The following is a 27,047-nucleotide window of genomic DNA, read 5'->3' as shown; positions in this document are numbered from 1 at the left end:
AAGGACAGTGGAGCTACATTCATTGGCTCTACTCCCAATGCCCCTTATGGCTCCACTGTAACCTTTTCATAATAAACAGACAAAATATAAGAAGCTGTTTTATTTCATCTAAAATTACTACTTCTATTTAACTCAGTACTGACAATTAGCAGAATAGCATCCTCCAAAGCAGTTTTTCATCTTTCAGTTGCCAGGGATTGAATCCGAGATCTTATGCATGTGAAAAGTGCAGCCTTCCACCGAGCAATGAGCTGAAAGCCTGTGTAGCTTTGGAACAAACAGGAAGATGGCCATCCATTTTGGCTTTTTTGAATATTGTTAGAATATATCTATAGGGAGCACAATAGCTCAGTGGTTAAAGATGTTGAACTTGTCATTGCTGACATCTTGGGTTCAAGACCCAAGTGCTGGGCATCAGGATGAGTTCCTTTTATTTCCCCAGTTCCTGACCCAGTTCCTAGCAGTTCAAAAGCAAACAAATGCAAGTAGATAAACAGGTACCACTTGAATGGGAAGGTAACAGTGTTTCGTGTGCCTTGGCATATAGTCATGCTTGCTACATGACCACAGAAATGTCTTCGGACAATGCTGGCTCCCTCGGCTAAGAAATGGAGATGAGCACTGTCCCCTAGAGTTTGACATGATTGAATAGGGAAACCTTTACCTTTAGACTATATCTACCATACTTGTAGAATTTTGTCAATAAACTGCTCAAATGTATGAGAAATAATTTTTATTTTGCTGATTGACACTTAACATTAACTATTTTGATTTTGCACTAAGATTCATTAAGCCTCTAGTACCAATGATCACCCAATCATGATTAATGCCATCCTAGGTACTACTACTTATCGTGGCTGAATGCTTCTAGGATTAACGAAAACAGCTATTTTAGCTGACTTTACTTACGTTTCATTTAAATATAATTACCTTGTATGACTTCTGATCATTATCGGCTCCTTAACAGTATTTTTGAAGTGGCATCTAAACCATATTTAGAGCTTTGATCTTCAACTGCATTAGAAACTGACCTGAGAGCCTCTTGGCAGCTGGTGATTTTTATACAATCTTACAAAACTATAATATTAAAAACAGCAATGTGCTGCTTATTTTCTTTTTATCTGGAAATACTCAGTATGATTTGTACAACTGATCTAACCTCTGCTCCCCAGTGTGTCACTTATTTGTATGATAGCTTTTTGTTTTATTTGAGATTAAAGATTTATAGGCATCATTATTTAATATTGGCTGGTTTTGAACTGTATTTCAAATATTTTTTTAGTTTGGGAGAGATTCTCTAAATGGGTTTTTTTTATCCTTTCCTTTCAGCTTCATAACAATATTACATTTGGGCATTTTAGAAAAAAAATATTGTCCACTAATGTTACAATACGAAAGTATTGTTACATTGCAAAAGTTACAATACAAAAGTATTGTAACAATGAGACAGTAAGTAAGTAGGTAAACAAATAAGGTTGTAAGTATATAAGTAACTCCATATGAACTGTTCAAAGTAAATTGATGTCATTAGAATAACCTTGTGGAATCCATGGTCCTCTCTGAGCTTGGTTATTTGCTTGCAAATGTTTCATTACCCTTCTAAGTAACAGCATGAAGACTCTGTAGTTCAACTTTGAGCTTCAGATACTGTATTCTATTAGACTAGCCTTGATTTGTTCTTTCCATGGTGGATACTGTCCTGAAAAAATTTCAAAAGTCAAGTAGGTTTGCCTTAACAGCATCCCAAAGTTACTAATTCCAAAGTATCAGGGAAAGAGTAGTCAAAATGAGATCCAAGGGTCAAAGAATCACAAAAGTTTGGCAGTCAGTTGAAGGTCAGTCAAAATGTTCACTCAAAAGTCAAAATTCAGGGCACATAGCATCTGGGCTAAAGAAGAGTTGTTTCTAATGGAGAGTCTTGGATTTGTTGCTCATTATTGAAGAGTGTGAGTCCTTTCTTTACCGTGTGGTGAGGCCTTCCTTGGGGAGAAGCAGCAAATCTTCATCTTCAGAGATCATTGCTGTTCCTATGGATTACCAGATGGCCCCACCTCAACTGCCTACAGATATTCAGACAACAGATCCTCCAGGAACTCTGGTGGAGGCTGATCATTGTCAGGATCCTTGCCTGAGGAGTCTGAGCTCTCTGTGACAGACACTTTAGAAGACAGTTGAAATATAACTGGAAACCATGATTTTTCACTAGGATGTGGGGGGATGGACGGATATTGTGCTGTTTGTTTGTTTTTTAACATACCATAGGAAATTATAAGATTGACTTCAGATTCAAAAGAAATTACATTTCTTCATTACGTCTAGATAGTGAAAGTTAAAGCAAGATCACTAATAGGTTGGTCACTATTTTAAATCAGTAATTTATCTCTTGTTTTGGACACCACATGGGAAATGGGATAAATTCAAAATTAGGCTTAGGATATTCCAATGTCCAGGTCCTCTGGAATATGAACAATTTGAAAATGGCAAGTGAATGACCACAAGATACAACTGTTTATTGCACAAACCAATATCAAAAAAATAGACTCTGTTTCATTTGAAATGGAAGAAGAAACAATTTTACTTAACAATGTTATATTTAATTGAGAACAAAACAATCTGGAAGTTCTTTTTTGGTGAAATTTAAATGATGTATAATATACTACTACTGCATGGTTTTAATGATAAAAATGTATATGTGATCTATGTCTTTTTCTGAAAAATACAAGCCAGATTAGCAACAAAAGGAAAAGAGATGATACTTTGGACTGTTTTTCGAAAAGCTTCAACATTTTTATGATAGTAAAGAAAAATAACATAACAGATTAATTTAAAACACTAATCCATACTACTTAATCTAGAACACCATCCTAAATGGTAAATCCATTTTAGAACATACACTCACAGACAAGCAGATGACAGCAGTTTTGTGATAACTGATCAACAACTCTGCCCCTGCCCCTGGTTTTGTTATACTAGACAGAAAATATTGTATTTAGAGATTCTTGGTCCAACTTTTAATTTTGTGCTCCATCTTCATCATGATAAAATGCAGTCAGTAGCAGCAGCACATATAAATGATAGAGAAGGGAATTGCGGCTACTCATTTAATTATGCAGTTTTTGCTATAGTGGTCTCCGGCAGTAGACACCAGCTGTACCATCACATTATCAGAGCATTCTGTTTGGCAAAAAGCCCTCTTTACAAAATATACATGCATACATATGCCTATGTTTTGTGACTTGCATACCCAAAACACAAAAATGAAGTGCTTTTAAATAGATTACCTTTTCTTGTGTAAAATAGCATATTAAAGATCGCAATCAGGATGAAGCTGTTACCCTCTGGTGATTAATATCTGTTTTCTTCAGCGTTAGTGCTTGCAGTTTTAGAATTTGCCAAAATAATTGTTTCTCTTTTATGTCCCTATCCTGACTCCACAAACGTTTCCTGCATTCTAGTAATTCTCTGATATATAATTCTCCACCATAATAATAAACTCTGTTATTTGACATGAATAAAGTCTGTCAAAAGAGATGGGACTAATTTCTAAGGAAGCATTTTCAAATTGATTTGATCAGTTTTGGTGACTGGCCAGTACCCCATCTTACATATCATAACATATGTATAGCTTTTACATAGCTATAGGACAGACATCTAAAAATATTTACTCTTCTGTTTGTATATAGAGGTGAAACTCAAAAAAGTAGAATATCATGCAAAAGTTCATTTATTTCAGTAATGCAACTTAAAAGGTGAAACTAATATATGAGATAGACTCATTACATGCAAAGCAAGATAGTTCAAGCCATGATGTGTCATAAATGTGATGATTATGTCTTACAGCTCATGAAAACCCCAAATCTACAACCTCAGAAAATTAAAATATTACATGCAATCAATAAAACAAGGATTGTACATAGAACAATATCGGACCTCTGAAAAGTATAAGCATGCACATGTACTCAGTACTTGGTTTGGGTCCCTTTTGCAGCAATTACTGCCTCAATGCGGCGAGGCATGGAAGCTATCGGCCTGTGGCACTGCTGAGGTATTATGGAAGACCAGGATGCTTCAATAGCGGCTTTCAGCTCTTCTGCGTTGTTCGGTCTCATGTCTGTCATCTTTCTTTTGGCAATGCCCCATAGATTCTCTATGGAGTTCAGGTCAGGTGAGTTTGCTGGCCAATCAAGCACAGTAATCCCATGGTCATTGAACCAGGTTTTGGTGCTTTTGGCAGTGTGGACAGGTGCCAAGTCCTGCTGGAAAATGAAGTCAGCATTCCCATAAAGCTCATCTGCAGAAGGAAGCATGAAGTGCTCCAAAATCTCCTGGTAGACGGCTGTGTTGACCCTGGACTTAATGAAGCACAGTGGACCAACACCAACGGTTGACATGGCTCCCCAAATCAACACAGACTGTGGAAACTTCACATTGGACTTCAAGCATCTTGCAGTGTGTTCCTCTCCATTCTTCGTCCAGACTCTGGTCCTTGGTTTCCAAATGAGATGCAAAAGTTGCTCTCATCAGAAAAGAGGATTTTGGACCACTAAGCAACAGACCAGTTCTGTTTTTCTTTAGCCCAGGTAAGACGCTTCTGATGCTTGTTCAGGAGCAGCTTGACAAGAGGAATATGACATTTGAAGCCCATGTCCAGGATCTGTCTGTGTGTGGTGGCTCTTGATGCATTGATTCCAGCCTCAGTCCACTCCTTGTGAAAGTCCCCAACACTTTTGAATGGTCTTTTCCTGACAATCATCTCCAGGCTGAGGTCATCCCTGTTGCTTGTGCAACTTTTTCTTCCACACTTTTCCCTTCCACATAACTTTCTATTAATGTGCTTTGATACAGCACTTTGGGAACATTCAACTTCATTTGCAATTACCTTTTGAGGCTTTCCTTCCTTATGGAGGGGTGTCAATGATGGTTTTCTGCACAACTGTCAGGTCGGCAGTCTTTCCCATGATTGTGATTCCTACTGAACCAGACTGAGAGACCATTTAAAGGCTCAGGAACCCTCTGCAGGTGTTATGGCTTAATTAGCTGATTAGAGTGGGACACTTTGAGCCTAGAATATTGAACCTTTTCACAATATTCTAATTTTCTGAGATTGTGGATTTGGGGTTTTCATGAGCTGTAAGCCATAATCATTTCAATTATGACAAATCATGGCTTGAACTATCTTGTTTTGCATGTAATGAGTCTATCTCATATATTAGGCTCACCTTTTAAGTTGCATTACAGAAATAAATGAACTTTTGCACGATATTCTAATTTTTTGAGTTTCACCTGTATGTTTACAAGCAAAAACAATGAGGGTTTATAGAACATACAGGCAAGAATAGTGAAGCCCCTTTCTTTTATAGCCCAAGTAAAGAAGAAGGAAATAATGGGGCTAACCCTAACACTAGCCCAAGTTCTTCCAGATAAAATACAACTTCTAGAGTTCTTAACAATAAACCCTAATGGCTGGAATTCAACACCTCCAAGAAAATATCAGCTGCAGGCAGACTGACTGAGACTCCATAAAAAATAGCAACAGTTTTGCAATATTTGTTGAAACCCAGCAAAAGAAGAAATATTTCATTTCATTTCCACGTAATTGTTTTTAACACACTGCTGATTTCTGAATTTCATTGGTTTCTGACAGCTGATTAAAATTCTGAATTAGCTTCTCTTTGGAATGTCATTAGTATGTGCAACAGATACAGGAAAACAACTATGACCTGCTGTGAATCAATGAGATTTATATATATATGTAATTGTGAAAGTTGCTATGGGAATTTACTGTCATTTTAATGATTTGAAAAATTTATAATATGAAGCAATTCAAACAGTTTATCCCTCAGAAACTCAAACTAAATCATTCTGGCTTTGTGGCAGAACAAAGAACATCTTCTATCATATTGCCTATTTGAAGTAACATTAATTGAGGTTATGTTGCAGAACTACCAATGTGATTAATGTATAACTAAAATCATATTATTGACAGCATACCATCATAGAATAATTAAAAGGCTCATAGGCAAAATGCATGATCTAACCAATTGGCTCACTTTGAAAATAAAGTTTTATTTACATTTTTTTTACCATCCTTCCCTTAGACAAATAAAAATTCATCCTTTGTTGAAATCCACAATAACTTTGCCAAAAAAAAAATTGGTTCTGCATTCCAAAATGGCTACTTCTAGAACTAAATTAAAACTGTATGTCTACACTGTGCAGAATTGTGGACCCCCATGCGTATTCATTTGATTAAATCAGAAACAGAAATGAAAGAAGCATTTTGCATCTAGACATTATTTTGCCTCAATTTGTGCAATGTTCCTTCTGTTATATGGAACAATTATAGATAGTTGAGGGACAATTCCACCCCCCCCCCCAGTGGTGTTTAGGATGATAGAATGAAAGGATGATAGGATTGTCTGGAAGAATATGAGATCAGGACTGAGAGACCACAAGGTTCTGGAGATAGTGGTAGTGGAAATTTTGAGTAGTTCAGAGAACCGTCAAATACTACTTCTGACTGGACATTTTACAGTATCCTCCCCCTGCCACACCCACCAAGCCACACCCACAGAACCGGTAGTTAGAAAATTTGAATCCCACCACTGCAATGTTCACACTGAATCATAAACCACAAGTTATCCATCTAAGCTCTACAAAGCTGATTCATCATGTTTTGTTTTCCTATTAAATCACTGAAAATTTCATGAATGAAAAGAAATATTGTACAAGCCTTCTCTGCATCAGTTTTGTTTTCCTCTGCACTCTTTTTTTACTGTATGATTACCAACAAAATACAGTTTTTGATTTATTGTTTTTATTTATTTTATATTTAGTAAACTACTTTACCAATACTGGTTGTGAAATTAATAACCTCCAATTTTATTCCAGAAATCCAAATTTCCACAATTTTTTGCTAATCTATATATATAAAAATGAAATACCACTTACACATCATCACAAAATCTCCAGAACCGTAAAGCCTACAGACTTTAAATTTGGCACATATGTTCCTCTTGACTTTTAGGTGCTCATTAAGAAAAGATTTTTCAAAATGACCATCAGAGCATTAGTATTTCTTATATTATTATTAACATGCTCTGATGTTAAAGAGTTCTACTCCCCCTCTCCAGCTGCAAAACACAAGCAGAGGAGCGGAGTTTCAGTTTCAGAGCACCAAGCAGCTTTAGTATAGAACAGTTGAGCTAAGCCACGCCCAAGTTTCTTACTGTCTCCTTCTTGCTCACACAGCAAACACTGTTTCAGTTTTCAAGCAGCCCTCAACTCTGACACACTGACAGGATGCTAGCCACATGAATACCAATGGATGCTGGTAGGCAGAGACAGATTTTTTTCTCTCCTCATTTTCCTCCCCCAAAACTAAGCCCAATCACATAGTTTCATAGCGAAGCATGGGTATCCAGCTAGTAGTTTATATAAAGGCCATATAATAATTTTTAAGTGCATTTTACTTTGTATAACTAAGGTTTAACTAGAACAAAAAATAATTTGGGGAAGGAACAATGTATAATAACTACCTACTTATAGCTTAATATGTACAAGAGGAAATATTTTCAATTTCCACAATAAACAATAAAGGATTTTAATAGCAGTTTTGATCCAGAAATCCTTGCCTGTAGGAATGCACTTACACACGCTGCTCTGCCAGAATAAATCTCTCCCTCCCTCTTAAGTGTCATTAGCATAGTCAACCTTGGAAATGCTGACCATCTATTAGGAAAATGGAACAAATGTCTGCAATCCCTTCTCTCTCCAAGGTGGTAATTGGCTTTGACGTTGCCAGGAAAAGAGCATATCTTTGCCCTGCATTGGCACTTGTGAATGTTAACAAGGATTTTGCCTAGACAAGCATCATGTCATAAAAGGAAAAAGGCCAAAGGAAAGGAAAGGAAATCCCAACTATTTTTCTCTCTCTAAAGTAGATCCAGAATGTAAATATTTCTAAGTAACCAATTATTCACATTTAAAAAATCACAGTTTCATCCAGTTATCCATATTTGGTTAAATCTGAAATGCAAGTCTACTATACATTCTGAGTAACTAGGAAAACAGAAATTTTTGCACAAAGGTACATTTTACTTAGCTACCTAATGTATGACAACTATACATCAGTCCTGCCTGTGCAGGTTTCGCTGTGCATTAAGACTTCAGGAGCACTTTCTTTCTTTCTTTCTTTCTTTCTTTCTTTCTTTCTTTCTTTCTTTCTTTCTTTCTTTCTTTCTTTCTTTCTTTCCTTCCTTCCTTCCTTCCTTCCTTCCTTCCTTCCTTCCTTCTGTCCTTCCTTCCTTCCTTCCTTCCTTCCTGCTTTCTTTCTTTCCTTAACAGTAAAAAAAAACCAGGAGAGTGAGGAAAAAAAATGTTACCTAGAATCAAAGCTGAAGGCAGCAGCTTTGGTTGTTGAGTGAAAAAAACTAAAACAAAAGTGATGTGCAGAGACTTAGATCATAATCCTGAGAAGACTCAAAAAACCTGCAATGTCCTGATGATTAAATGATGTTGATCTCTAAAATTTGGTATGTTTGCCTCAATTATTTCTAAAAGTTTCACAGTACTATGTATATATTTCTTTCCAGAAGCTGTGTATTATATACAATGTGGCATCACTGCATGCTACAGGATTGGGTTTTGAAGAACTACCCCTGGCTAAGGGTGTCTGCCTGTCTTATTCATTATAACTGAGGAGGAGGGGCAGTGGTGGGATTCCAATTTTTTTACTACTGATTCTGTGGGCGTGGCATGGCTTGGTGGGCGTGGCAGGGAAAGGGTACTGCAAAATCTTCATTCCCACCCCACTCCAGGGGAAGGATACTATAAAATACCCATTCCTTCCCCACCCCACTAACCTCCTTTCCAGCTCCATTCTCCTGTGCAGGGCAACAAAAGAAGATCCAGCTGATCAGCTGGGACTCGGGAGGCAGATAATAGATGGGGGTGGGGCCAATCAGAGGTAGTATTACTACTCAACATTTCCATTACCAGTTCTCTGAACTACTCAAAATTTCCACTGCCAGTTCTCCAGAACTGGTCAGAACCTGCTGAATACCACCTCTGGGGAGGGGATACTTTTGGGTTGTTTTCTGGACAGAGTGCCATTTGATTTGACCTATATGTTCCTTCTGAATACTGCCCTTTGAAATGATACCCACCTTAAAGAAGTCTTTTTAACTCTGCTGGCCTTTGGTAACACTTTAAAAAGTATTGGTCCAGGATGAATAAGTTCCCACCTGAATTGGGTAACAATATGAAGCATATATATTGATTATTATTATTGTTATTTTTGTGGTGTGTGTGGTTTTATTTTGATTTCTTTTATAAGTCACCCAGAGTTGTATTATTTGAGTTGGGGTGTAATATACATTCTTTAAAAACAAATTCTCATGAAGTAGTAGTTTACACTGAAGATTTGAGTCTTGATAATGGCAAATCCTACCATCCCTGCAAATACCATTTTGTGTTTTATTCTTCAATTATAGAGCTAATGGAAAGAATATTGCCCAAGGAAAATGCTTCCAATAATTTTGTTCAGAATTTATATATACCTTCCACTGATGAAAACAACACCCCCCCCCCCTTTTTTTTTTCTTTTGGTAATTTGAGCTCTTCATATGTATTCCTAAGTCGAAGAATGATTTGGCAACATCTTCTAGGTGACGCATATTTAGCCCTAAAACTCTGGAGCAAATTGACATGCATGTGAGGAGGAGATGATGGATTTGCTTTGAAGATGGAGTGGTTTCCACCAGCTTAATGGCACAATGGGATCTTGATCCGTGGTTTCTCATAAGTAAATTCCACTTAACAAAAGACTTTTCTAATGTTTGTAAGACTCAGTTTGATTGCAGCTGGGAAATTATAGTGAACAAGTTATTGCCCAAATAACAGGTTATTTGCCTTTGGAGAAGGAGGAGTATCTACACACAGATATAGGATTGAAGCATAGTTGTGTAATCTTATACAATAGCAATTTCTTAATCTGGGTATCTTCCAGAAGTTGAAGTCCACCCCTCCTCTGTCTCATTTTTTCTCTCTGTTCTGCTGAAATGAATAGGATTTATAAATAGAACAGAAAAGCAAAAGAAAACTCAAAATATTTGTTGTGTACAGTGTGAGATCTGATGCTGCAATGGCAAAAATAAACAGTTCCTTCTAACTCTTTCATTGTATGATTCTCTAAACTATTTTAAACCCCAGACACCCATTCTTGAAAAAAAAAAAACACTACAGAGCAAACAATGACAACAATTTAACAACAATGTCCCCTAGATACTCTCTAAAGCTTCAGTAGACTTAACACTAATTCATATGGATTAGTCAGAAGGAATATGTTAATCAACAGTCAATAACTATTCTATAAACAGAGAGAATCCATAGTTGCATTTTTCACTATATGGGCTCTTTATATTTAATTTGCCTCCAGTTTCTTTTGTCTTGCACCCTTCTCTCCAATGAACAGTTGTGTATATGTGTGGTATGTGCCTGTGTTTTGAAACAAACCTTGTTTAGATATTTCTCATCTAAAGATCTATTTCAAGTTTATTTCACTTCTGATGGACAGCTTTATTCTGACATTCAATTTTATCTGAGCACAGATTTACTACTTAGTTTACACCTAAAATTAATCCATTTAAAATCTGAAAATTTAACAGATGGTCCGTTATTTATAATTAGAAATTTCATGAAAAGAAGTGTTCTCTTTGGCTTTGCTGTAAAAGCAGAGAATTTTACTTCAGAACTTTCATTCAAAGAAGAACCAGGGTAAGACCAATCAGAGCCATGCTTCAATAGATCTTTCTTCTAAAACAGTAAGCATCATTTTTAGAGGTCCTTTGTGCTCTCTGAGCTTGCTTGTTTTCTTGCAGATGTTTCATTACCCAACTAGGTAACATCATCAGTGCTAGTAAGGAGTGCAGTTACTATCACTGATAATGTTACCTAGTTTGAATAATGAAATATCTGCAAGAAAACAAGCAAGCCCAAAGAACACCAAGGAACCATGAGCTACAAATATTCTTCTTCATTAATAATTTTTGGAGAGAATTTGGCATCTATATTACCCTCCTGGTCTATATTAAGAAGGAGTCCAAGTTTTATTTCTCTCTTAAAGTTGCATTAAGCATGCAATTAGAAAATGGAGCTGCGAGTGTCCCTGGGAGGACTTAATGGCATTACATCCTCCTAGAGAGATTGTATTATACAAATTCAGTACTCTGATTATATACTATTGCAAAGAGAGAAATAAATAGGATTCTACTTCTCTGATTTGTTTCATTATCTGTCTGTCTGCAACTTTATCTGGTTCCTACATTAAACATGGGTCATCTATCACAGGATGAGTGCTTTGATGCCACCAGAACTGATGGTCAGATATTGAATACGTCCCCAAAAAGAACAGTTTACTTATTATTCTAACCCACACAAAATTTGGACAAGAATAGATATGGCTTGGATAAACGGTGAATTATTTAATGAAATCAAAGATAGCGAAATCTTACCAAATGATTGGGCTGACCACAACCCAATTCAAATAACCTGGAGGGGTAGAAGAAAACCAAAGAAAAGATGGACTTTTAACACTCATTTAATAAAAGAAGAAGAATATACTAATAAATTGAAAGAAGAACTGAACTTCTTCTTAAAGGAAAATAATAATGATCTAACTTCGAAACAAAATATATGGGACACATTAAAGGCATTTATAAGAGGAATAACAATCTCTTACAATGCTATGAGAAATAAAAGAAAGTATGCCCAACAAAGTAACTTACAACAAGAAATTAAGGATTTAGAAACCCAATTACAAAAGAACCCCCAAAACCAAAGAATACAGAACCAGTTAATAACAACTAAACACAAACTAAACTTACTGGAACAAGAAAAATTGGAGATTAGTCTGAAAATGACTAAACAAATCTACTTTGAGCATGCAAACAAGCCAGGAGATGGTTAGCCCACAAACTTAAGAAAACGAAAGAAAAAGATTGATACACCAATTAATGGATGAGGGGGCAATATGCAAGAGGAGATAGAGAAGAAAAAAGAGATCACTTCTAATTACTTTGGGAAATTATACAAAAAAGAAGAAGTCTCTGAGGATAAAATAATGAAATACCTGGAGGAAGCGAATGATAAAGCAATTGGAGAGGAAGAGATAGAATTATTAAACCAAAATATAACATTGTCCGAACTGAAGTCAGCAATAGAGAAGCAAAGTAACAATAAAGCACCAGGACCAGACGGGATACCGGTAGAACTTTACAAAATTATCATAGAACAAATTGGACCACTGATGCTGGACGTATTTAATGAGGTACTGTTAGCAGCCAAGATGCCGGACTCGTGGAGGGGAGCCTTAATTTCGCTGATCCCGAAGGAGGACCTTGACCACAGACTTATTAATAATTATAGACCAATTTCGCTCCTGAATGCAGATTATAAATTATTCTCTTCTATAATAGCCAATAGATTAAAACAGGTTTTAAACACTTATATCCATGAAGATCAAAATGGATTTCTCCCATTTCGACAAATTAAGAATAATTTAAGAACAGTGATAGACATTTCAGAATACTATGAAGCCCACCCGGAAAAACAATTTGCATTTATGTTCTTGGATGCTGAAAAAGCATTCGACAATTTAAATTGGCATTTCTTAATTCAAAAATATATAATATGAATCTTGGCACCAGATTTGAAAATGTCATCACTACAATTTACCACACTCAACAGGCAAACATTCTAATAAATGGGGAACAAACTGGCCCGATAAAAATAGAAAAAGGGGTAAGACAGGGTTGCCCTCTCTCCCTCTGCTTTTCATATTGCTCTAGAATCTCTTCTGACGTACATTAGGCAAAATTTGAGAATTAGAGGTTTGAGGATCAAATCAGAAGAATATAAAGTACAGGCTTTCGCAGATGATTTGGTTTTTTTTCTGGAGGAGCCCATAGAAAAAGGACACAACTTATTAGAAGAACTAGAACGATTTGGAGAAGTCGCGGGATTTAAAATAAACAGGGGAAAAACAAAATTAATGACTAAAAATTTAACAGGAGACCAGAATAAAGAGCTAGAGACAACAATGGGAATACAAGTGACAAAAAAATTAAATACTTAGGAATTTGGCTAACTCCACAAAGCAAATCGTTAAAAGAAAACAATTATGATAAACTTCTCCAACAAACTAAGAAAGACTTAGATTTTTGGAGCAATTTACAACTTTCCTTATTGGGCAGGATTGCTTTGATTAAGATGAATATTCTGCCAAAATTTCTATATTTATTCCAGACAATACCAATTAAACTAAATAAAAAGTTTTTACGGAACTAAACAAGATAACATTGAATTTTATTTGGCAGGGGAAAAAAGCTAGGATTAACATAAAAGCCCTACAAGATTTGAAAAGCAGAGGAGGGTTAGCCTTGCCAAACTGGGAAATATATCATACGGCAGCCACCCTACTATGGATAAAGGATTGGGTGAACTTAACCAACAAAAAGAACACTAGTATTAGAAGGCCACGATATGCAGAAAGGATGGCATGCCTTTCTGTGGGAATCTGGGAAACCCAGGCAATCATATTTCCATAGGCATCTTATCAGGGACTCTTTATTAACTAATTGGAAAAAAGTACGTAAAAAGCTTTATTTAAAAATACCGATTTGGCTATCCCCAATGGAAGCGATAGTACACCTAATAATCTGGATATAACCAAAATGATTAAGTACGAAAATTTATTAGACCCACAAGGAAAATTGAAAACACGACAAGAACTGCAAGAGCGAGGATTTATAATTGATCAGTGGGTGTACCTTCAAATTCATAGTAAATACAAACAAGACATTAAGGAATTTGGAATCTACAATAAATTACAGACCCTAGACAAAATTCTACTAGGACCAAGTAAAAAAAATATATCTAAATTTTACAAATATTTATTAGAAACAGAACTAGAACAAGAAATTGTCAAGGGAAATATGATTGCGTGGAGCAGAAATGTGGGTCGGAGCATTACCCTAGCAGAATGGGAAAAGATCTGGAACAGGAACATTAAGATCACGAAATCAGCAGCTTATAAAGAAAACTTATATAAAATGTTTTATAGATGGCACCTGCCCCCTTCGAGATTGGCGAAGATGCACCCCAACACGAGCCCCAAGTGTTGGAAATGTCAATACATAGAAGGTACCTTCTTTCACATGTGGTGGTCATGCAAGGAAACCCAGAAGTACTGGCAAAAAATTAGACACTGGCTAGAGGAAATAACCATGGAACAAATTGAGTACAAACCAGAGTCCTTCCTTCTAGGAATTTTTGATAAACAAATATCCAAAAAGTCAAAGTATATTACAATCCACATCTTAACCGCGGCCAGACTGGCATTTGCCCAGTGCTGGAAACTACCCTCTATCCCCACTGAACTTATGGTTATTCAGAAAATCTTACAATGCGCCGAAATGGACAAACTAACCCAAGCATTAAAAAATAAAGAATCTTCAACCTATTATAGCAATTGGAATCCTTTGTACATTTGGCTTAATCAAAGATAGATCACCTCTAAGAAAATTAAGGCCGAGTCCTCCGAGGCAGAGATAAAGAAAAGCACTGCCGACGATAGTCTGGAAGAAGAAAAGACTTTACAGACAGTCACAAAAATATGGTTTTATTATAATTGTTTTCTCTACTTCTGTTATCCCCACGTTCCTCCCCCCACCCTTCCCTTCCTTTTCCCTCTTTCCTCTCTCAAGCTTTCCTCTCTTTCTCTCTTGGCCCATGCCAAGATCTGTTCGTCTTTTTGTTGTATATACTTTGTAGCTGTGTTGTTGTTGTTTTTTAAAAAGTAAAACTAATAAAGTTTATTTAAAAAAAAAAAGATATTGAATACAAATAGACTGAATGTCTCACAATCTATTAGGACCATCAACTAGCTTTACTATTTTAAATTCAATGGCATAAAGTTCATTATTAATTTTTTCATTTCCATAATTCTTGACATTAGGAGCATAAGAAGAAAAGCCCCCCTCTAGACCAGTATTCAGTTACACAATCACCAGCCACTACTCTTGGGAGATACACAAGTACAGAAGACAAGCTGTCTTCCACTTGTTGGTTCCCAGAAGCTGTTTCTTATTGTGTTTCTTCAGATTCAAGGAGTAATATAAACCCATCAAAACAAGTTGCCATTGAATGCACAGTTCTTTACAAAATCATCTAAATTGATGTCCATCACCAGATTTCAAAGCAGCAAACTCCGTAATTTAACTTTTTCTTGTGAAAAAAAAATTCTTGGACACTTTCAGCTAAACATGAGAGGGAAATTAATATTTCTTTGGTGAACGTTTTCCAGATTATGCTTGATTTTACTTACCTCTCTCATGTCAACTGTAATCTGCCATCATTCATACCAAATTGACTCAAATGCTCTAACCTTTCCTCTTAGGCAGCTGCTCCTAATCATTTGTGTTGCCATTTACTACAACATTTTCAGGATTTCAATGTCTTTTTTTTTTTTAAGAACAGTGTTCAAAAACACACACTGCACTCCAAATCCAAATTTAGATTAATGTATGAATATTGGTGTAATGTATAGGCAATATTATTTTCAATGTTGTTCCTATTATGGGATTAAGGTTTTGTTTACAGTATGAACACAGTGGATTGATGTTTTTTTTTAAACTATGAAAACTATGATACTGTTCCTTTTCTGAACAGGATTCAGGTTTTGTTCATATAATTTGAACTTTCCAAGCAGTTTTTACTTCCTTGAAAGTGAGCTATGTTTGCCTTTTAGTGTGGAATGCATTTACCTAGTTTGGAAGGATGCCTTTGAAAGTTTTTCTGAACCTGTTTTATTTTATTAGTCTGAATTTTATATTATGGATACCCGTGGTTATATCATTGTCAATTCCTAACCACATATTTATTTATAAACAATTTTGAAAGTACTAATCCCAATACTGATTTCTGATGGATTACTCTGCATGTTTTGCTAATGTAAAAATTCTCTCTTTACTCTTACATTCTTCTTCCTCTTCTTTAACCAGTTACCAATCCATGAGAGACAATGTTTCCTCATCCCAGCTAAGGGAGTGACTTTGTCAAAGCCATTTTAATATTTCAAGTATACCCATATCTATTGCATTACCCATGTCTACATTCTTGTTGCTACTCTCCCAAAACCTGGAAAGTTGATGACATTAGATTGGTCTTGCAGAAGCCATTTTTGGGGGTTGTGCAGGTCCGGTTTTTCCTCCTGTCCAGTTTTGCCATCATGCCCTCTTTCATTCTTTTTCATTTTTTTAAAAAAATATTGGATTTTAAAAATGGTTTTTTTTTTACTTGAAAACCATTCACTGTCACTGGGAGTCAAGTGCTGCACAAATTGATAGATAGATGGATGGAAGAAAAGAAGGGAGGAAGGAAAAATAAATGCTTCTTTTTAAAAAGGGCTAGTGTCTTAACATTTCCTGCTTTTCCACTGAAACTCTTTTTAAAAAAACTGACCATTTTCCAATTAGAACACACTGTCTGAGTGAAGAAAACACTGGCCCCATGATTTCCTTCTTTATATTGACTACAACTTTGTTAGCACTTATTAACTGAGTTTGCTGAGTTATAAGAAAAATAAGATATATAAAAGATGGAAAGACAATAATAGAGTCACTATTCCAAATACAGGAAATCCTTCATACAAATGGCAATTTGTACTAGAATTTCCATTGCTACAAAAAGCGGTTGTAAAGCATGACTTCATCTCTGACTGACAGCACTTTCTGCAGTCCCAGTAGCTGATATTAACTAAATCCCACAGTCATTAAGCAAGGCAACTTCCTGGTTGTACAGAAAGATCAAAGTTGCTCCCAAGACATCCAGTAAGTTTCTGTAGTAAACTTGGATCTACCCTACATGCTTTAACTTCTTTACAATGATACTACACGAGTCTGTTTTCTGCTGACAAGTATTATGACTTGGTTTCTTCTACTGCCTGGAAGAATAATTATGGAATAATGTCACAGTCATAATCCACTACGCCTGGCCATTTTTACTTCTCCTTTGTTAACCTGTACCTTATCCAGGCTGCCTTGGTATATTCTTTTTGGTTTCCCCCATCAGTTTATTTTAAGATGGTCTCATTAAAAATATTGGGATATTATTTTCTTCTTCTATATTCTGTCTCTGTGGAATATTTTAAAAACTTAATAGGATGCTGCAAATGAGGAGATCTATGAGATGCGAGAGGTTGCTGGGACATGAACCGATTCAAAGTCTTGAGCACTCTTTTATTCTAAGTGGCAACCAAGGCTTTAGATCAGGGGTGTTAAAAACTATTGCATCATGGGCCATAGCATGACAAATCAAGATGTTTTTTACCTTTGTGGAGCCAGGCTGGGCTTGGCCTTCACAGGCTGTATCTGGTCCATGGGCCACCAGTTTGACAGGGCTGCTTTAGATGGATTGTTGTAGTATAGCAGAAGAAGGAACTTCTGGCTTCCTCTGAAACCCATCCAGGTCCATCAGCCATTAATAGGTTCTGCCTCCCTGCAGTGGAGAATGCATGGCAATCAGAGTGTGACTTACATTTCATTGCCAATGCTTCAATAGGAAAACCAGATCACTATCCCCTTTTGGGTTCTGGATTACCTTGGGGTAAGCCCATGGCTGTCATGATAGCCATGAACTCCTGGACAACCTCAAATTTCACTCTCAGAAAAGACAGATTAAAATCCCCCAGGCCAATAAGTCTAGGGATATCAAATGATATCAAACAGCTCAGGCAGAGAGGCTGCTATGCAGCCTGGAGCATCAATGCCAACTGATGCTTAGAGCCCAACTTAATGAACAGGACTTCATATCCAGCAATGGGTGGAGCAATGCCCCTGAAAATCTTAAAGGACTCCTGGATGACAATTGCCACCCCTCCCCAATTGTTCTATATAATATTGTTCCCCTATCTACTGATTATATTTCATGTATCTAGATGCAAAATCTATTTTTACATCTTTAATTCTTCCCCACCAGTTTAGGTGGCCTCATCTAGGTCTCAGTATACTCTTTCATTTGGAATATATTTAGAAATGTTCTTATCAACTAAATTGGGTATTTTACCAGGTAATTAATAATTTCTGGACAACAATTAAAACTGCTACCCCCTTAGTAACCTTTTTTTCAATTGGCATAAGATTTTAATTATTGCGGTAACTGTGTATACAGGATACTTACATTTCTGCAAATGTACGTAACGCTTTCAAACACCCTATGAAAATAAAATTCTACCTGCTAAAATATTTATATTACCACATTGGCAGAAAGACTTCAAAGGTATTACCCACAATAATGGATACACAGTCTGGTTTCCTGAAGGGGACCCACATTTTGGACAATATAAAACTTCTGTTGATATAATCAGTTTATATGCTGGTTCACATGCATCTGCAGTTGGTTCCATAGGATGAAAGAAAAGCTTTTGATATGGTTCAAACTGAGTTTTTTATTCATGTTGCCGAACTTTAGATTTCCTAAAGAATTTATTTCTTGAATTATAATTTATTGTTTTAATCTTTCTGTTTGAGTAATTATTAACGGAATTATTTCCCCAGTTCTTAAAATGCAACATGAAACACATCCCAATTGTCTTTTGTTGTCATTAATTTTCAATTTAGTGCTGGAATTTTTGGAATAAGACAAATTTGTTAAATAAAAGGAATATGCTGAATTTGAACTTACACATTGTTTATACACAAATAATATATTTTTCTAATGTAGTGTCTTGTAGTCTGTGCATATAATTTTATTTAATGATATCAAATAATAGCAATAGCTATAGCACTTAGACTTATATACCACTTTACAGCCTTCTCTAAGTGATTTACAGAGTCAGCATATGGCCCCCAAACAATATGGGTCCTCATTTTACCCACCTTGGAAGGATGGAAGGTTGAATCAACTTTGAGCTTGGTGAGATTTGAACTGCCAAATTGCAGGCAGCCGGCAGTTGGCAGAAGTAGTCTGCAGTACTGCACTCTAATTACTGCGCCACAGTGGCTCCATAAATAAACAATGTACATGTTTAACACTGACAGCTGAATTAACAGTCTTATTTCCTAATCTGTGTTACTAGAATAACCCCTATTGTGTCTTGGTTTAATTAGATTGAACTAAGTTCTTGTTGTGGTAACCAAACTCTGATCTCATGTAGCCTCTTTATCATACTGGCCTTTCAGTACAAATGCTTGAGAGGTGTCTCTGCCTCATTTTGGTAAAGCTGAAAAGGGCAGCTGAACTTTGGTGGTTTTCAAAGCCACATGCGGTAAATAATAGCTCTAGCTTGGAGGTCTCCAGGCAGTTTCACAGTAGTGCTCAAAAAAGGTCAGGAAAAAGCTCATTATAGCATAAGTGTATAATCGTGCCTACCGTCCCTGTCCTATTGTTTCTTTTTATTTTTTTATAAGTATCTATCTCATGTATTCAAAACTATGTTTATTCTTATACCTGTGTCTTGTAAGCGATTGTCAAATCAAATCAAATCAAATCAATCAATCAATAAATAAATATTTGTCCAAACTGGACTCATCCGATGCAGCCAACCCTGACAAATGACACCCATGGGTGCTGAAATGATTTCTTGGGGGGAAAAAATAGACAATTTGCAAGCTGCAGTTAGATATTAGAAATAAAAGTGCTGTCTTGCTTTGTAAATGATTAGGTCTCCAATAGAAGACTGCATGTGATATTTAATAATGCATATCACAAAAGATTTGCAATGCGTGAAATAAGAAAGACTTGGGCATTATTAGAAGCTAGCGTATAAAAGATATTTGTTAAAAGTTTATTTCTTAGCTAAACTCTATAGCCCTGGACTAAAATCACTTTTGGCAGGGGCAAGGGGGGCACAAAGGACAGGAATTTAGTTGAGGAGCATTTTGGCAAATACTTTATGTAAATGTTCAGAACGATTAAGCAAAGATTTAGATAAGGACAATTCTGTTTACAAATTTTAACAGCTTTGCAAGAAGAAATACAAAACAGCTTTTTTGATTTTTTTTAGATTATATCTTGTACTCTATCTTGTTGTGGCACTTTTCCATGATAATAATTGGGTTTTTTTACCTCACATTTTCTGAAATATACCACAAGTTTTTAAATAGGATTGATATAAGGATGTTCCTTTTAAAAAAGAGGGTGTGGTTCAGCAGCTAAGAAATTTCAATGTATTTTAATAATTCAAAGAGGTTTTCTTAAATTAAATTACATTTTTATTATTCAAATTCCCTCTGTCTTTGTTCAGGGTGCCTCTGTTTATTATTAATGTTCCAAAGATACTTTTCCAAAAGGCAACAGGATTTTCTTGGTATTTCCCTTGAAAATGTTTTGCTTCTCATCCAAGAGGTTTTGTACAGACACACACACACACACACACACACGGGTGTGTAAGCGCATGCACGCACACAATACGCATTAGAAATAATATATTGAGCAATCTATATATTGTTTATGAATAACAATAGCAAGGAACATTTTATACAATTGACAAACAATAACTATAGATTTTGTTACATTATTTTACAAAATCTTCTGAAATACAGAATTTTAGACCTATAGTCATGTCATTATTGTATAGTTATAGATCATTTGCTATTGCATATCCACATCTATCAAATTATCTAGTATTATTCTTTTTGTGACAACAGAGATTCACCAGACATTTTATTGGCACGCTACTTTCACTCAAACATTTATTTATACACATCAATCTAATGTAACTGATTCTGATATAAACAAACAAATGAAGTTAGAATATGTTAACATACAAAATATCCAACATCACAACTAAACCATTTCTCAGAGGTCAACACCTATAGTTTCTTCTGTAGAGAAAACCTCCTATTGTTGTCTACACTATACCATACTAAGTCTGATTACTATGCATTTCATCATTATTACAGGTGGCCACATCGTGACTGCTCTGCTGCTGGACTGCATCAGTTAAGGTCCTTAGGAAGGGAAAAGGATGATAGCCACATGACAGAACACAAAAGTCTCATATTGAAGTAATATTTTATAGATGGATTTCTAAATCTGCTTTTCTACCTGTGGGCTCTGATCTTGGACTTTCCCTTCTACACATTTTCTCTCCTTAGTTGCCTAAATATAGCTTCTTTTACCCAATCCAGATCGGGTTGTGTTCTTACTTGACATGAATGACTGTAATAATAATTTCAATAATAAAAAAATGTCAGTGTTCTCATTTGTCAAAGAAAAATGCTTATTCTTCTAGATATTTGTTTGTTTGTTATTTAAATAGTATTTTCAGCACTCACTGCTGGATAAAGTCTTCATAAAAAGCATAATAAAATAGGGTAAATGCCACCTGAAGTTTAAGGTTTGGAGGAATAATGCAGAAGACAGAAAAAGAACAGATATGTAGAACAATGAATACATAACTTAACTGTATTTTTCAAACTATTTATTGACCTTTCTCTCTACTAATGAGATTGTATTTTCTAAAGCACTTTTGAAGAGCACATCTCAAATGTCTAAACTGTTCAGCCCTTAAGTAAGTGTGCCTTTAAATAACATTTATGCAAAGGCACACAAAATCTTTTAAAGTTCCTGAACCTACTGAGCAAATCCAGTGGGGATTTTAATTAACTCTAAAGTATTGCACTATTCAAAATGAAGTACTTGCTCCACTGGTAGGTAAACAATCAGCAAAACATACTGGAAGATGAGAGAAAAGAAAAGAAGCCATTTTTCAAAACAAAACGTAAAAGTCATTATAGCAAGGCAATAATTGGAGAGGCACAACAGTATCTTAATGGAGACTGCATCCTATTCTATAGCAGTTCAAGCAAGCAAGCACAAAGACTTTGTCAAGAAATAACATTTAGTGTCTCAAGACACAATAATAGGCAATCAAGAAGTCCGATAGTCATTCTAAAGGTTAGCAAGGTAGACTAATAGTTCTCAGTTGTACACCAAGTAGGGCAGGTGAAGAAGTCTTAAGGTCACAAGATGAACAATCATGCAGTAGATAGACTAATGAGAAAACATTGATAGAACAGTATTCCTGGTAAAATTCCTGGCTCTGGCTTCAAGGCTCTACAGTTTGATACTTACACAATTGATATTTAACAAAGTGAAATCAGCCAAAGATGCTAATCAGGCATAAGAGGCATTCATGAATTAACCCTTTAACTTAAGGAAGTTTACACAGTGAACAGGCACTTTAATAATTATGCCGCTGCAGAAAGTTCTTTGGTATTTAAAGAAAATATGTGTAGTAAAAAGGAACTAAACTAAAATTTAATTTTCTTAACTGCTTTATCACATCAAAGTAACATGTAAGTTTGGGAATGTCTCATGGTACTAAGCTAGCTCTGTATTAACCAATGAAGAAATAAGGATGTGATTGAACTGCAAAGGAGATGTTATGATGGTCTATAGTGAAGTGGCTGTTTCCTAGGAAGAAGGGAGCACATTCCAAGGAGGAGGTGAGACAAGAAGAAGCACAGCCCAGAACTGCATTGGAGACAGCGGAAAAGAGTTAGGAAAACCACTCCTTAGAATATTCCAGGTTATATCCATTGGGGTGAGAGTAGTAAGGTTTTAGTCTGGCAAGAGCTTGTCTATTAGGTGTGAAAAAATAAATAATGAACTTTGGCTAGATTGTTCTGTGTTATTATTATTGGGCTGGGCCTGACAGGTACCAAGAGAAGGGGGACACCACAGTATTTTCCCCCTTTCGTTCCCTCAAGTCATTCTCTACACTCAACTATAGTTTTCAACACTTATTGATGTCTGGCAAGTTAAGCAATGGAATGTCCAAGAGAATGTTTGATCAGTTAAGCAAGGGAATGTCCAAGAGAAACCATTTTTGGCTTGTGCATTGGTAATCCATTGACTCTAATCTAGTAATTAGCAACAAAACAAAACAAATCAACCTAGTTTGGAGTCCCTAGGTTCATATTGCATTTCCACCTGTGATTTTGAGGTGAAACTTGTTCGTGTACAAAGCAGAATAACCTATTACCTATCCTAAAAATCTCATATCACCCTGCAATGACCCAATCAAAATTTAATCATAATGTTGGCCATGTATTTTGTCCACTGTTTTGCTTTGGGAAGAACAAAAATTATTTTCAAGGTTGCAAGTGAGAAATTATTTTGTGCAATAGCAGCAGAACAAGCAGAATTGGGCAGAGACATGTTTTAGCCAATAGCATTTCAATCAAATTCTGGGGACAGAAGGCTGTGTATTAAAATTCACCGCATTCAGACACTGACTATAATGGATAGATCTAGGAAATATTGGCAAATCTTTCTACTTAAAGATGGCAGTGATACTTAGCCAGGAGGTAGAAAGTATATTTTGAGCTGAAATATCCTTGTGACTTTACTAAATATTCTTAACAACATTGTAGTAGTAATTGCCATTGTCTTTTTCAGGCCTATTTTTTAACTTAAAAATCTAGCATGCATTTCTTATTGGTCTCTTAGCCAAACAGGGAGGATTGAGTTTTTTGGGATCAGCCAGTTATATCAAAACTGATCTAAGTAATTTTCTTGTCTTGATTTTTTTCATTCTGGATATTTTATCAAATTTTCACAATTCTGGAAACTCTCCTTTAGCTAAAGTGTTATTTGCAATTCTTGAGTTCCTAGGAGTTTGCTTTCCTTTCAGAAGTTATGCACCCATTGGTAAGTTCAGGCAATTAACAAACAATAATAGTGCACCCATGATAATAACATAAAAAGTCTTGATTATCAATAATAAAAAATAAATGAAGCTAAAGCTAAACAAATTTAAATTTCTTGCTCAATGTCAAAGCAAGCAACCAAGCAAGAACCTCAAGTTTCCAACTCTGAGAAGTGAAACGTAGATATGAATGGGACATACCCAGAATAAATATCACAGACAGTGTTTATGGTATCCAAATTCTTTTCAACTCTTAGTGACCACATAAATAGATTTTTTTTCCATGGTAATGTTACCCTAACCTGCTCTTTTAAGTCTTTCACTGGTGCAGCACTCATCATTACTGTAAATTAGTGCTTGCTGTTAATTATCCTCTTCTTTTTTCCATCTTTCCTAGCATTAGAGTCTTTTCTAAAGAACTGAATCTTCACATAATGTGTCCAAACTATCATAATTTGAGCCTGGTCATTTGTGCCTTGAGGGACAACTCCGGGGTTGATTTGTTCAATGATCCATCAGAATTTGCTTGTTTTTTTCTTTGCTATCCATGGTATTTTCAGAAGTCTTCTCCAACACCAAAGTTCAAAGGCATCCATATTCTTCCTACATTACTTCTTCAAAACCCAAAATGACTATGGCTAAAGTAAAACCCACATTTTTTCCAGTTCCATCATAAATCAATTTCCTGTTTCATCTACATTTCATAATATTAACATTTAATTTAACTTATTTAAAAACAGAAGCAATTGTTGAAGGAAAGTTACCCCAAAAGCATCATAGGTATAGAGCATACACACGTAATGAATATTAAAAGAATAAAAATTGTGCCTTTAATCTATAGTTCAAAATGGATACTAGAAGTAATTCCTACATACATTTTCACACCACATATTTGTATATTAAAACTAGGAAAGTTGTCTTGAAAGGAGAGGATTCTTACTAACTCAAAATTACAAAGGTTTGAGTTGATATAATTTTATCAAGTAATTTTTATCCAAACTACTTTGATAAACAGCATGTTCAATTCTCTGATCATGATATGTTTAACTGGGATAAGGCCATTGAGGTTTATTGTAAGACAGAAACTTTACAGAGTAGTTATGTCTTTGCTCTGGTCAACTGCATATATACAGTACCCCAGAAGAAAGGCTTCAGAGGAAAGAAAATCATAAAATATTAAATAATAACACTAATGTTCAAGAATTATTAAATGAAGGGGAATGAAACCTAATTCACCTCGACAGTCTCAAATGAGAAGCAGAGATTTTAAACAGGATCACTGGGACTAGGAAATCCCACTCTTCCTCCTTCTATCTCTCACTCGCAATCAATGGGAGATGAAAGGATAAGATGAAAGTATGTGAAAATGTCTATGTGCACATTCAACCCTTGATGGACATCAGAAGTGTGAAAAAGTTGCTTCTGCTTTTCAGGGGATCAGTATTGCTCCTGTGTTCCAGAATTCCAATTAATCTCCAGTGAATTTAAAAAAAAAACACTACTGAAATAGGAAATAATCATAGCAGATTTTTAGTCTTATAGAAACATTATAGGGTGGCAGAATGTAAGTAAATTATAACTATGTAAGCCACTGTGAGATATGGATGGGTTCAGAAAGGCAAAGTGACACAATGTTGACATACCATTTTTGACAGGTTGGCTCTCCCAGCTGATATTTTGAGTCCAAATAAAGGAGCCTATTAAAGGGCAAGTAGCAAATCCAATATCACAGAATTTATTTTCCCAAAACCCAGAAGGAAATGATTCCCTACTTTCTTTCTACCTTGATAAAAACAGAATATTTTATAGACCAATAAGAGTATCTTGATAATGCAAAGAGAATGAGCTGTTCATGGTACAAGTTATTATGGAAAATACAGTATTTGCTATTTGACAGGACTGTGTAGGATACCCTGTGAAGGGTATCAAAAGAAATTGATAAGAGGACTATCCCTTTTCTAAATTTCTGTACCTTTCACAACTGAAAACACTGTTTCTCTAAAAGTATAGAAGCAATAAAGCAGGAAGCTCTTTAAAATGTAGCATAGGGCAGTGGTCCCCAACCACTGGGCCCCAGACCGGTACCGGTCCGTGGATCATTTTATACCGGGCTGCCTATTTTGCTTGGGCACCACCATCTTGTTTCAACGGCGCTTGAGAAAGTGCTTCCGGGTGAGCTTGTCAGTCGGAAAGCAGCATTTGGGTGCTGAAGGAATCCTTGTGCCTTAGTTTCGTCGAAGGGGGGGAGGCTTCGAACGAAGAGCCGTCCCGATGGTGGTGGAGTCTCATGTTACTCAGGAGGAGATTAACAAAGAGCCCAAAAAGCCCATTGACAAAGGTACAAAGGAGGAGTTGAAGGTGGCAGGGAGAAGCGGGGGACGGCTGGCTGGCCGGTCGCTTGGCTCACCTTGCCTTGGTCGTGCGTGTTGATGCCAGTCCGTGGATCATTTTGTGATGCCAGTACTGTGCCATGGTACAAAAAAGGTTGGGGGCCACTGGCATAGGGTCAACAGTGGGCAAAGAGTTTCCTAAAGATTTCCAACAAAACTGCTACTGAATATCTAAAGAATAAATGACTGGCTCCTTATTGAACATGAAAAGAAGTACGGACAATAATCCAGAGCCAGAATAGGAAGTAATCTCTCTGTCATTATGAGTATTGCATTTCATTTTAGTTGGAAGGTCAGAATACAGTATATGGAATAAAAAAAAGCAAAATTGCTGTTCTCAATATGGCTCTCTATTTGGTATGAGCTTTTCTGAGTGAATATGTATGTATGTATGTATGTATGTATGTATGTATGTATGAATATACATATGTGTCTAAGTATGTATCTATTTATCTATATATCTATATCTAACAGACTAATCTTTTTCCAGCTTCCTTTTGCAGTCTTGATATACTTAAAACCTGACTTTTAATAGCCAAATCCAGTAGCACATAGAAAACATGTTATAGTCATCCATCATCACACATTTGAATTTATCCCAGTTAGAGTTTATCTTTTGTACTTTGCACTAGTGGGTATACCCTCTATCATTTGACTAATATATCACTGTGTCATTTCTTTATCTGTATCTTCCCCCCACCAGCCCACAATATTCATGTAGAGAAGAAAGAGAACATGGTCTTTTATTTGATTTTAAGTTAAACTCTATCAGGAATTCAGGATCATTTATATGGTATATTGCCTACTATTTGGCTCCTGTTTTAGCTGCTGTTGTTTCTTCTAGCAACAGACAATGCTGTTATCTCAAAGTTGAGTTTAATTTGATTTGATAAATAAATATAAAAATAATCCATAAGGAACAAATATAGAATCAAATTTTGAAA

The 27,047-nt window shown here is 35.8% G+C and overlaps 1 protein-coding gene across 8 annotated transcripts in view; it reads right to left on the bottom strand.

The window, feature by feature from the left end:
- HS3ST5 (heparan sulfate-glucosamine 3-sulfotransferase 5) overlaps positions 1 to 27,047 on the bottom strand; it is a 189,816-nt gene that overhangs the window by 86,185 nt on the left and 76,584 nt on the right. For 2 of the 8 annotated variants that reach the window (XM_087912802.1, XM_087912781.1), the window contains one exon: positions 17,389 to 17,556. The exons of the other annotated variants lie outside the window; for them this stretch is intronic. The gene's annotated coding sequence lies outside the window, so the exon portion shown is untranslated. The remainder of the gene's footprint in view (positions 1 to 17,388; positions 17,557 to 27,047) is intronic. 8 annotated transcript variants of the gene reach the window in all.

This window comes from Pseudonaja textilis, chromosome 1 (assembly GCF_049901715.1).
Source record: "Pseudonaja textilis isolate UNSWEBS1 chromosome 1, rPseTex1.2, whole genome shotgun sequence".
Classification (NCBI taxonomy): Eukaryota; Metazoa; Chordata; class Lepidosauria; order Squamata; family Elapidae; genus Pseudonaja; species Pseudonaja textilis.
Note: the sequence above shows the minus strand (reverse complement) of the source record. Positions and strands in the feature narration are given on the sequence as shown.